The 13,572-nt window shown below is 36.7% G+C and overlaps 1 protein-coding gene across 1 annotated transcript in view; it reads right to left on the bottom strand.

Moving 5' to 3' along the window:
* The window catches only part of CORIN (corin, serine peptidase), a 117,218-nt gene that overhangs the window by 81,636 nt on the left and 22,010 nt on the right, over window positions 1-13,572 (bottom strand).

Here is a 13,572-nt window from a genome sequence, read left to right as displayed (position 1 = left end):
GTGACTCATCATCAGTTTCATGATTCTTTCTTTCCTGTACAGTACCATTTCTGTATTTATCCCAGGCATGTCCATATCCTAGACTACTCTCCTGGAAAGCAGATGCCTGGGTTAGTTAGTCTCAGGCGCTCAATCCACATCCTCTATTTGTTACCTCTGTCGTCCAGTCTGTAAATTACACTGCAAGTGCAACTGCACAAAGTCCATATTCTCCACACTTGTGAGTCAGAAAGTGTTGTTTCATTACAGTGTCAGCATATACATCCCACATTCTCACTGCAGTAAGAGCAGCAAGTGTTACAGTCTCGAAAATCTTCTCTGGCAGATTAAAGAAATATACCTTGCATTCTCACCTATTTAGTTTTCCATATGACTAATTAGCTCAGGAGAAACACCCCACTGGCTCACTTACACTGCACAGACTTAAAGAGCACAAATACATAGCCCTTTCCAAGCTAGCCCTCAGGACCCCAACCCAGCAACAAGCAAAGTTTTGCAGTTTCACAGAGGATCTGACAGAATTTTCTGATTTCTCCTCAAGTGCCACACAACTGAATTAGTTGGTTTTACTTTTAGTAACATGCTATTCTACAACAATGCTGTTTCACCCAAACTGCAACCAGAAGAGAACTTAGATATACTTTATTCTGATCATTTACATAACTAAGTCCTTCCACTACTTTCTGCATCAATCCCAATAGCTTGTGACCAGACAGCCAAGCCTACTCAGTGTATTGGCAGATTGCTCAGAATTGCTCAGTCTATTGGCAAACAGTGATACAAACACAAAGCAAGGAATATTTTATGTTAAAGGCCACTAAAAGTAGATGAAAAGCCATTTAAATTAAATATAAAAGGAACGGCTTATTTAATGAAGAACAGTGCTTAAATAAAGATGTTATACAATTAATGAAAAAATCTATTTTGTTATGAATACAATAATTTTTAATTTAAAAAATCTAAATAATGAAAAAATCTTGAACTGACAAAACCACAGAAATAAGAGAAGTATGCAGTACAACTCAAAAATATTTATATATTTAATCAAATTGCTAAATTCTGCTCTACTTGCAGAGACGAAGTGTATTTTATAAACTACACTTATCTCCATTTCTAGAATTCTAATCATATACATGAATAAATTCAACTGATGGTATAACATGTTAATATCAAACATGTTCCCAGTCAAGCAGGTGATAGGCCAGAAAAGAGAAATGTCATACAGGTGTAGGAAGAAAATGAGTTGAGGCATTTCTTTCTCCAATAAAGATTCATTAATTACAGTGAGTATGAGGCATATTAACTACTTTTGGCATTACCTACATGGGAGAAAAATGAGCAGTGAATAGGAACAACATGTGAAAAAGCTGCTGTTCAGAGCAGCATGGCTTCTAATTACATGGGTCATTTCTGACATTCATCTAAATGAGGAGTTTTCTGCTTATCCATGCCTATTGCCAAACAGGCTAAACTGGCAACAAAAGGACTTCCTTCCACTCCAACAATTGGAACACAAGTCTGTGGTTTCATATTCAGTGCTGCTTAAACTAATTTAAACAACATATTTTCCCATTCCTTCTCCCCCCTTTGGATTGCTCCCAGATTGTATTGCTTATGGACTGTTCCTGCACAGCTACAAAAGTGAACTGGATCAAAGAACTGAACTGCTTGAAAATAACTACCTACCTCTTTCCCCAAAAGGCAGCATTCTTGACAGCCTCAAAGAAACACAACTGAACTGCAGCATGAGCCTGATTGATAGCTTTAGTTTTATAACACTCATCCTTCCCTTAACATGCCATGATTGCTCACTCAGTAGTGGTTCTCACTTCATTTTGAGGCCATGGAATGTACCAGCTCTGGGCAGAAAAAAAAATAGTCTTACCTCTATCCTGCTTTTTTTTTTTTTTTTTTTTGAGAGAGAGAGAGAGAGACAGACAGACAGACAGAGAGATAGACGGGAGAAAAATAATCAGCTCTCTTAGATCATTAATCTGAATAGCTTTCTGGCAGCAAAAACGTTTTTTATATAACCTGGGAAGGAGTTAGTTACCAGTGGGTAAGAAGAGAGCCTAGCCTGCTCACTGTAGCAGAAGCAATGCTTTTCCAGAAAATGCATCACTGCCCAGTGCCATAAACTGTTCTGAAAGGGTTACGTAAATTTGAGTTGAAGATGAAAGTAGACAGCCTACCTTTCATATCCCAGGTCTTATTTGCAGATACTACCCTTAGAAAGTATTATTTTTATTCAGAACAACTTTTACAGAACATCTTTTAGATGCTTATGGAAAATGAGACAGTGTTCAGGGCAGCAGCAACTACCACTTGCTTTGCTACAGAACTTAACTTAGTACACTAAATTTCACTGCCTCTGAGTGTGAATTCTTCTTTCTGAAACCAGGAAACAAAGCAACGTTCACCTGGCTCTATCATAGCAAAAGCTCTACCAACATGACAGCAATGGGTTGATAGTTGAACTAGATTATCTTAGCAGTTTTTTCCAACCCTTATGATTTGATGAAATTTCATCTTTAAGAGTCTTGAAAACTCCCATTAAAAAGAGAAAAATCAAACCAAACATCCATTCAAGCTTCAAAACCTGTCTAGACTGCCTATAGCAGCAATCTGTAGACTTCTTGATATGCGATTGACCCTCATCAAATCCATTTTTTCCCAAATTGACATATTCATCTGACCTTCAAAGGATCTTGCAATTCTGCTTGATTTCACAGTCTCAAATGTGAGATATATTAAGATACGTCCTGCCTTTTTTTCTTCTGCCCCGTTGCTATTGTGTATCCAGATTATCATGGACTTATGCTGAAGATCAAAGGAGCACATCACTACACTAAGGGTTAGATCTTTCCAGCAAAACTTTCCAAAACTTATTACTGTCTCGAAAAAAAATTTATACCGCTTTTAATTTACTATGTCATCTTGGTACATATTTCATTTCAGTTAAAATAGAAGTCAGATTTTCTTAGCCTACCCCTGTTGTACAGTCCACTTGGGACAGAACCTCTGATATTGTATTTCAGATGTTTTTTCTGTAACTCAAGAAAAGTGGCCCAGTCAGTGATTTCCTTCTGGCCCATTTCAACAGATGCCAGGAACTACAATCTCTCCTTTGGAATTAGCCCAGTAGAGAAATGTACAAGTTGTTTTCTTAGTTCAAGCATCATTAGTTAAAATCATCTATATCACCAATAAATAAATAAATAAACCACAGCCTCTGCAATTTTTTCATGTTAACCTTGAGTTGAAAACATGATTTTCACAACTCCCAGCAGCCTCTATTTCCTAACATGAGGGACAGCTTAGTTGCTGAGTACGTACATCAGGTTACTGCTCCAGTCTGAGTACATTCTCAGATCCTTCTTCACATTTTTCCATACTCACAGAAAAAGTTGTGCCTTTGTACTTTTCCAGCACATATTGTACATAACAGAAAATACCAACTGATCTTTACAGAACAGCACACATTCATATTACATTACTAAAGAAAATAAAAAGGATACATATGTTTTCTGGAAGAAGAATGCCAACATTTTTCTACAAGAAACAGCACCATCAACAAGATTGAACTTGCCTATTTTTCACAGTTTCCTCAGTATTAAATGCAGGTGTCTAGATGTTTGCAATGGGGGGCAAAAGGGCTCCTCCATGTGGCAAGGCCAGGGCTGCCCTAAGCTGGATTCTACTAGCTCTTCATGGCCCCACCGAGAAAGCTTGTTTGAGAGAGAACAAAATGCCACAAAGGAGAGTTTTTCTGGGGAAAAAAAGACAAACAAACAAACAAAAAAACAGATACAATCCTGCAAACACCAACATCAGAGAACAATGAGGGAGAAGAGATACTCAGACTATCAGTGCAGTGATAGTGTAAGCCCGTGGAAGAGAACTGTGAAGCAGAAATTTCTCTGCAGCTCACAAAGAGGAGCACAGTGGAGATTTCCACACTGCATAAGACTCCATGCAGATAGCTATGCTCCAAAGGAACTGTAGCCCATGGGGGACCTATGCTGAAGTAGGCTTACCCCAAGGAACTGCAGTCCAGGCAGAGCACCCATGTTGAAACTGTTCTTGAAGATCTGCAGCCTGTGGAACTGTTTCCACGCTGGAGTAGGGGAGTAGGTCAAAGAGGAAGGAGAAGCTGACAGGAGCTGTTATGAACTGACAGCAACACTCTCACCATAACCCATGGTGCTCACAACAAGGAGAAGATGGAGTCAAGAATGAGAGAGTAAAGGTGAGCAGCTGGAAAGAAAGATGTGTTGGGGGGAAGGCTGTTTTGGTTTTATCTCACCATACTTTTCCCTCACCATTCAACACTTTTTTCTTTATAGCAATAAATTCAATTAATCTTACCCATGTCAAGTTTGTGCTGTCTGGCACAGCAGTTGGTAAGTGGCCTTCTAGCCTTTAGCTCAACCCACAAGATATTCCATTTATGTTTTCCCCCCAGCCTCTCAAGGAGAAGGGAGTGAGACAGCAGGCAAGCAGACATCTGGCAGCCAACTGAGGTCAACCCAAGACAATAATGCCTACTTAGTTTAAATATCTACTTCAAGAATAGAAGGGTTTGTGTTGAGACAAGCACTATATTGAATAGGATTCATATTTAAAATTAATTACGTAGAAATTACATAAAGATAGTAAAGTGCTCAATACATTAGTTTTGAAAATTTTGTGTCATTGATAGGCAATTAAATCTTCCATACATGTGCTAAAATGTACCAAAGCTTTAAAACGTATAAAATAAGGGCACAGAAAAAAACACAGACCAAGATGGGTTACTATAACTACATGTAGAAAAGCTGTATATCAGTCCAGAGTTCAGACAGTTCAAGATAACTCTAAAACTAACGGGGACATAGGATCTTTTGCTCAAAATGAGATAACACCTTTCTAAACTGCTGAAAGAAGACTTTGGTCTACTTGTATATAAGTATAAGTTGTTAAATAATGGTTTTGTGCGTTCTCTGTTAAAACACCACAATGCCATGACCACATAAGATACACTGACAACAACTTTTGTGCTAAACAAGTCAAGAACTACCTTAGCCTGTACTACAGCTGAGTCGCCTCTTCAGGGAGCCAACAAACAGCACCATGCAATGAGTGCAGGGTCTCTTTCTCAGCAGCATTAACCTCTAAATGAAGCCCAGGTGGCTCATAATAGCTTACATGTGGGGGAAGAGGAAAATAAGATTTTGAATAGCAAACCTCTTCAGCAGGTCCAAAATAGAAGTAAAACTCCAAGGCTAGCTGAAAGCAATTGCTGTGCATTTAACTTAGCTCAGCTAATGAATTATACAATTTAAAAGGAATGAGCAATTCTCAGCTCCATAGTTACCAAAGGGAAAGGTGATAAGAACATTGACCGCCTGCAGCAGACAGAAAAACAGTTCATTATCTCCCAGGTCACAGAGAGGAAGTTAGACATGAGGGACATGTAACTCATATTTTAGATCAGTATTTAAATGTTACTGTTTTGGTTTTGTTGTTGTTGTTTTTTAAGGTAATCTGTGGGTTATTGTACAGAGGAAGTCATGGAGCACCAGGTCCAGTCTGCATCAAACGTTTTTTGCTGAGAGGTTGATGCAGTTACAAACTAACTCATTTATTCTACTGACCAAGAGATATTGCAGAAAATTGTACTTTTCAATAAGCTACTTCATTTTTTGAGCTCCACTTCTTTCACCTACAGACATTTCCCTTCTTGGCTGAGGCACATACTTGCTTCTTTGTTCCCTTAGGAACAGCTGAGACCAGGTAAGTTCACTAGCCAAAGGTGAGGCTGAGTATCTACCCTCATGAGCTGTGTCCTGGCCTATATTACAGATCTGTTTTTTTTATTAGATATTTCCTAATGGCCATTTTATTGTAATTCTTTAGTGAAACTGGAGATATATTTTAAAGAACCTACCATTAAATAAACAAAAGGCACAACATGAAATTAGAGTACTGGACTGTATTTTGCTATTGTTCTGAAAGATGTACATTGCATTACTATTACTGACAAGCTTTGTTGAAAAATACAAAGGAGTGAGGGTTTAAAATAAATGCTAGCTTCCACAGGACCCATTGGAGCAGGAATTCAGATGATTCTTTTTTAACACGTTTTCAGTAAATGAACATGAGCATTAGCTTGATTGACAATAATTAGTTATGTATCAAATTGTTATGTTCAAAACAAAACAGCGCTTTGTAAAAGACTTAGAAAGGTTGAGGTATTCAACAGGTTGTGAACTGAACAGCATAGTAATAGCATGTAATTGAGCTGTCTCATTCACCTCTGATTAATTAACTCTCAAGAATAGCCAAATTTCTTTTCTGATCTTTATGGCAGGAGATTAGTATCCTTTTTTTAACTATCACTTACAGTGATAACTTAGTGTTTACCTCACTTTCAGACAAAACTAATGTAGCGAACTTAAAAGCTTTCTATGGTGTTTGTCTAGAAACTAGGGACAAAATGCAGCACCTCACTTCCTAAAAAAAAAACACTGCAAGTATGTTAAATCTATGCTTTGCTAACTGCAACTTCCTGTTTGTAATTTGCAGATGGAACTTAAGGTCCTGGTGTACTGAGAACCTGGCTAAGTAAGGACTGATCTAACTGGCAAACAGCAGACATACCAGTCTAACAGATTTTAGTTCGTTTTCTCTGTGGAAAGTTTCCACAGCTATGCTTTTCAAAATTATGTGTGACAGTTTCATTGCAGCACAGGCAGCTACTGTCTGTAAAAGACAGTTTGCTTTAAAGAGAAATACTGCAGCCTAGATCTTCTGAATTTCACTACACGTTAGTTATAGTATATTTTGCAGAACATAATGTAAAACATTCTGGGCCCTTTCTTTATTCTGAGGGGCTGCTACTGACTATCCTGTCTCTATCACTGCAATTTTCTTTCTGGTATCACATTTTAAAAATATTCCTACAACTAGAGTTCAGATACTTCTGTTTACAGACAAGCTTAGCTATCGGCATCAGTGGAATCATTCTAATTATTCTGTTTGATCGTTATGTGAACAAAGAAGAATGTTGACAAACTTTCAGTGTGAGACATTACTGATCAAAAAACACCATGAGTAGATTAATATACAGACATCTAAGAGCTTAACAGAATTAACATGAATTTTCCCTATCACTGTATACCAGTTTAGCTGCATTTAAAGCTTATGAACATGGTGCTTGCAAGTTGCTTGTCCAAACTCAAATTTTTAAATACTTATATTTCATCTGCTCTTCCCATAATTAAAAGTCAATTTCTTTTATGTAATTGCACTAATAAATATATATAGCTTCCCTTGATGCTCTTAGACTCCTTTGTTTACCTCAATGTTAATTACATACAGAAATGCCAAGCTCCCCATAAAAATTAGAACTAATTATCTGAAATGTACTTAAACAAGATGCTATGTTAATTTTTTGTTTTAGCCACATGTGTTGTTTGTATCTTACCCAGTATGTAAAAATGATTGCTTTTAAACCCTGTAATTACAGAAGTGGTCATAGAAAGAATCCTGAGGTTCCTAGCCAACCTGCTACTCTGAGGTTGTTACCAGCGTATTGTCAGCCATGGTTTTGTCTGGCTGAGTTTTGGAAATTTCCGAGGATGGAGATCTCACAGCTTGAGTGTGTAATGGGCTCCACTGCTGCATTACTCATCTGGTGAAAAAAGTTTTTCCTTATTTCTAGTCTAAACTTCTATTATTCTATTTCATTGGAGAATGTAATTATTATTACTTTATACAGAGCACTGTTTGACTGAAGTATATTAGGGCAGATGATCTTTTACAAAAAAAGTATTTGTAATAAGGATCCATTAATTTATTGAAAGGAACTAAAGGCTCAAACTTATCTGTAGGTAAACCTACAAAAGTGTTAGCAACCTCATTACAATTTTCACATAATTATTTAACATTTTTTGCAAACTTCCAGTTGCCCGAGAGTCGCAATGCACCAGGTGTTAAAATCTAGTTAGCTTTTTCTTCCCCATAAACTGAAGTTTTAATGAAAAATCTACATATATTCTACATAGAGAGTATTCACACATGAGAATCTTCTGAATTACACTGCCAGATAATTTATACCAAAACCTTAATGGTTTCCTTGCCAAGGTATGCCTATACATCCATAGGAAATGTTAGTATTTGTATGAAAAAAGAAAACAGGTGAGTGGCTAAAATGCTGGCTTAAGACTTTGGGGACCACAGACAGTGATCTTCTTTGTCAATTTGAAAGACCAAAACTATTTCTGCTCCAGGAGAAAATCATGTTTTAACAACATTTTTAATTTTTATTGAGATCAAGATAAATACCTTTAAATATCTACCATGGATCTATCACTGTTATTACATCTAATAATTGGGGCTGCTTCAACTTGCTTGAGTAATTAAACATAAATTATGATAAAAGAAAACGTAGTTTACTGGGTCACTGTTTCAGACAGTAGGGATTAAGGAGTCGCAAACATTCAGAATGCTGTTACTGAGTACCTTAACTTGGAATGAGCAGTGCAAGGCAAGGAGAAAGCAGGGAATTTCTTGTTTTGTGCCATCCCTTCCAGCTATCCCCGAAGTGGTTCTCATATTACTCTTTTCTACCAAACAGAAAGCTGAGCCAGCTTTGTTCTCTATAGATTATAGTTATGGCAGAATACCAAATGCAAAGAAAGGAGTGCTGGCTAGAGATAAAATATATATTTAATGTATGAATCAGACATTGTTATAATACAATAAAGGGTGACCCTGCAGAGCAAGGTGTTGAAAACAAGCAAACACAAAATATATGCTTTTTCATCTAATGTTCACAAAGTCTTGTGATACTGTGTTTCACTTTTGCAAAGGCAGTTTTGTACTTCACTCCTACAAGCAACTATTTAGGGCCTGGTTTTGATCATCTTCTTGCACACTTGTTTCAGTGCAGAAGGGAACTGAGCGGTAATGCATGTTCATCTGTGACTTGTGCCTTTTCATAGCACTCTATTCAGTATATTCAGAATAAATCAGAACTGGAAAAATACTTCCCTTATTTCTATCCATCTCACTCAGGGCTATGCCAAAAGCAGGCTTGTGTGCTGGTTGCCACAGCCCTGGGCCAACTGGGTGCCCAGGGATGGTAGAAGATCAAGCTCAGAGCACTTGATCATGTTACTTTTCCTATTAGTACCTCAATGTGGTCAGTTTTCCATGTGTGTTTGACTACATGAAAAGGCTGCACGGCTACCTGACTGCCTGGTAGAAGAGAAGCATGAGAGAATTGGCATAGAAAAAAAAAAAAAAAAAAAAAAAAAAAAAGATATTAAACATGTATACATGCATAAATATCTGTAAGTGGAAGAAAGAAAAATAGTTATTAATACCACTTGTCCCAGTGCATATTCCTTTAGTTTTACAGGATATTTTCCTAGGAAGAATGCCCTCTCTTCTTCCTGTCTACTCAGATCAGCAGTGTTATAAACCAGTGAGTCTCCTCCATTTGAAATGAAAATATCACTCTCAATCTGATACACATCTCCTACTCAGTCTCTCACTTTACCATCTAGATGCAGGTAACTTTTGTTTCAAAGAGAAGAAAGTACTTATGAAAGTGCATTGATTTATCTTGGGAAAACATCTTTTATTCTTTAAGATAATGGCTGTTTAGTGTATGGTTAGTTTTCCATTCCACATCCATTGGCTGATGAATAGACTATTGCATATGCCTCAAATGCCACTGATAAACCTACTGGTTCACCTAAAACTCTCTCACTGATGCTTTTGCTAAAAGGAAACTCTCCATTCTTGTGACTTAACACCATGGACCACGCCTTCCAAACAATGCATTTAAATCTGAACTCATACAAACTCTAATCTCTCAAGAGGAAAAATGCATTCCTATTTTGTTTTCTCTTTGGAAAGAAAGAGAATAGGGGATACACAGAACACAGGAACTAGCGTTTGCACCAAGAAAATCATAAGAATCTAGGGCAATAAGGAGCAACCACCTAGGAGTGTAACATCTTCTGGCAGCGAAGTCTTAAGGCTTGAGCAGTCAGAAGTTGTAGCTGGAGTACTGTGTTTAAAATCCTAATCTAGGCCAACTCATCATGAAGTTTTCCAAGCATTTCCATACTTTCTGGTTTTCTCATTATTCTGTAGCAATGCATTCCATGATGTAGCTATGTATTCTGTGAAGTTGTGGCTGTATTCTTTAACTTGGTTGGTAACCAGAATGCACTATGCACCTACTGATACAAAGAAAAACACTGAGTAACAGCTATCTGTTCTTCTCCAAACCACTTAGAAATGTAGGCACAATTTTCCAGAGGAAAAGAGTGTCTTATTGATATTTAGTGTCTCCTCACATCTATGCCATTACACACCTCTACTGATCTTTTTGCCTGCGGTTTGCATTTTCCAATTCTTATTCTTTCTTTTTGTCTGAACTTATACATTGATGTGATGAGACTTTCTTTTATGCTCTGCAGCCCTCATGAAAACATATGACATCAAGATGACAACACCTGAAACAGACTGGCCTTTTTTGACCATCACTAAGCCAGAATATTGTCTGCAGCAAACCCTCTTTGTTTGTTTGTTTGTCTGTTGTTTTTGTTTTTTGGTGATTAGGTCAGTAGGGAGTGCAGTATCTCATATATTCATTTTAGACAGGTTACTCAGTGCAAGCAGAAATGTTTCTTGACTATTTGCTGCCTTCCCAGATCATTTTTAAGGTAGACTGTAAATTCTACATTCACATGAAACACTATGAGACTCCATTGGTAAATTTCACAGTGGAACCCAACCATTCATTCATATATTTCCCTGTCTTTGAATGAGTAATTAGTCTAAGAGACAATTTTCTTCAAGACTTCTCAGAGAAGTCTCTTGTTAAAGAACAAGTATGCTGAATTAACCAGAAATGTCATTTACTCCTTCAAAGAGCTTTCAAACAGAAACTGAGGTATTGCTTCCTCTTGTAAAAGAAAAACAAACTTATTTGTCTCTTCTTTATTGTATCATTCATTCGCATTCTCCCATTAATCTATTCTGACAAAGCACTTCCTCATGCTTCATCGACTTATAAAATAATTTATGTCATATGTGCAAAATTTCATTCCTCTCCAATTAGTAATTCAGAAATGTCATATTTGTGTTATTTTAAAATCTTGGGTTACTATCATATAGTCACACAGTTTATCATTTCTCTTATTGGTTTCTAATGTATTTTATTGAAGTTGTGATTCAACATTATAGCAAATTCAGTACTAAGGATATTAAGAACAGAACAAAAATGTTTTATCCAAATTACTGCCATTTCAAATGTCTTCAGAGAATTTTGTCTCGTTAGTTTTGCACTGTCAGCCTCTATGTTGTATAACACATCATTTGTCTTACAACATCCTGCATAAAAACAGCATAAAGTCCGAATCATTCTCTCCTACTAAATCATCAGTGTTGCACTCACCTGACCACATCTGAACCAGATGAAACCTGTCCCAATGGATGACCTGCTAGTGTGTGTTGACGACAGTGAAACATCAGCCTCACACTTCATTTGCAGATTAATTTCCTTACAAGATATGCCTAAAAAGCTCAAATATTCATTTTATACTGGTCCAAAACAGATTACATAAATTACTGGATGAAAATTCAACAGGACTCACTATATATCATTGGAATCTGCTACCATATAATGTTGAGATGTTTCTATGTGCTAGTCCTAGTTTATTCTTCTTTTGGCACATGCTAATGGTCATAACTGGATCAGGACAATAAGAGAGACTATTGTTTGATCTACTACCACCATTCCCACATAGTCATTAGTGTTTAACTTGTCCTAAAACACCCTTTGTACTCTAAAAGACTACACCAGCCTCACTATACCACAAATTTACATCTCTGTTTCCTGTTTTTCCCCATCTCCCTCAACAGGAGAATACACAAGAACTCTTCTGGGCATCAAACCATGCTGGAGTTCTCTCCAGGAAGCAAAGCTTAGTGGGAAAAATCAAAGAAACCAAGAAGTGTGAGGAGTTACTTTGCAAAGGCTAGTACAAGAGCAAAATAGTGGAAGAAGCCCTATGATTTCTAGTCCTCGATGCCTTGTACAGCTATGGGAACACAAAGTGATTATGAGACTAAATTATCCTGGATATCCCAAATACGTACAATACATACCAAAAGTTTTTTAAGTTTGTCCTGAGCCACTGTAGTACTGTCTCTGCATCAATAGGTAAAGATATCAAATTATGTCTCTCCTAGACACATATACACGTTACATCCATTTCTACAAATTCATTCATAATAGTTCATTTCAACATGATAGGGAAAAAAAAAAAAGCGTTTCATCTACATTTTCTGCAATTCCAGGTATGTTAAATTTTATGATAAGGCAGATGAATACACACATCAGTGCAATCATCTATGCAATACATCTGTACTATACCTACCTTACCTAGTTACTAAGGTTGCAATGCAGACATCATCTTCCAGAAAAACAGTTAGACCTCACAACATAGGCCAAAGTAGTTATAGTCAGGGAAAACAAGAAGTATATTGCCCTACAGCTCTGCTCAACATTAACCATAAGGCCACTAATATCAAGGCATCCTTTATGATCATTATCACTGAAAAAACCATGAGTTGCAAACATCTGTAGACAGAACACTGTGATTCTAAGGTGTTTCTTAGCACAGTAATAATTAGCCAAGCTACTGAATAAAGTAAATAAATGAATCACCAACAGGATATAAGTATGCATTTACATACATTTGTTCTGAGTTTTGGATGTGAGAAAAATAAACTAGATATGGAACTGTAACAGAAAACCTAGCAAATGTAATGTATAGAAAGCTTAGACCATTCAAACAGTCTGTAGAATCATTACTCTGAAGGAGGCAGAAATAAGTAACAAATTATTGATCCACAAAAAATAAGTACCCTCAAAAGGAATGTGCAAGGTTAAAATACATACACATCTGTGTATATTACATATATATATATAAATTAATGATTTTCCTCTTTTACTTCCCTCCACGAAGAAGAAAGGACTTAACAAAGCTCATTCACAACTTTTATCTGCTTGTTTGATAATGATGGGGAGGCAGGGAAGGAAAGGAAAAATCTCCTCAAGGTAGAATGTTTCTGAAGAAAACAGCAGCACAAAAAAATCTGTGATGCCAACAATCTGATCGCTCACACCTGAATAATACATTCCTTAGGTAGGTAACTAATATCAGATCTTATATTTTAACTAAGTATGGAATCCAGTAGAGGAATGACACACAGACATTCTCCTCAAAACATCATATTATTCAGTGGCTTTTTGGAAGAGATCACTACTGACATCCTGTCTTCATTTTCATTTCATAGAGATTTCAAATATACATTTTATTAGGTGTGCTACTTTTAGGTCACTGGCTATCTATTTTAATCTATTTCAGATATCTCTGTAACCTGGAGTAAGTTTTGCTTCATGTTCAGACGAGATGAACATCTAAGGAATTATATGCAGTGAAAGAAAAACAAATTTTCATATGACAACCTATATGAAGTTGTGTGTTAACGAAGGAATATACT

Source organism: Cyrtonyx montezumae, unplaced genomic scaffold, assembly GCF_038088225.1.
Source record: "Cyrtonyx montezumae isolate F1298 unplaced genomic scaffold, pur_monq_1.0 scaffold_2, whole genome shotgun sequence".
Lineage (NCBI taxonomy): Eukaryota > Metazoa > Chordata > Aves > Galliformes > Odontophoridae > Cyrtonyx > Cyrtonyx montezumae.
This window is presented reverse-complemented; position numbering and strand designations above follow the sequence as displayed.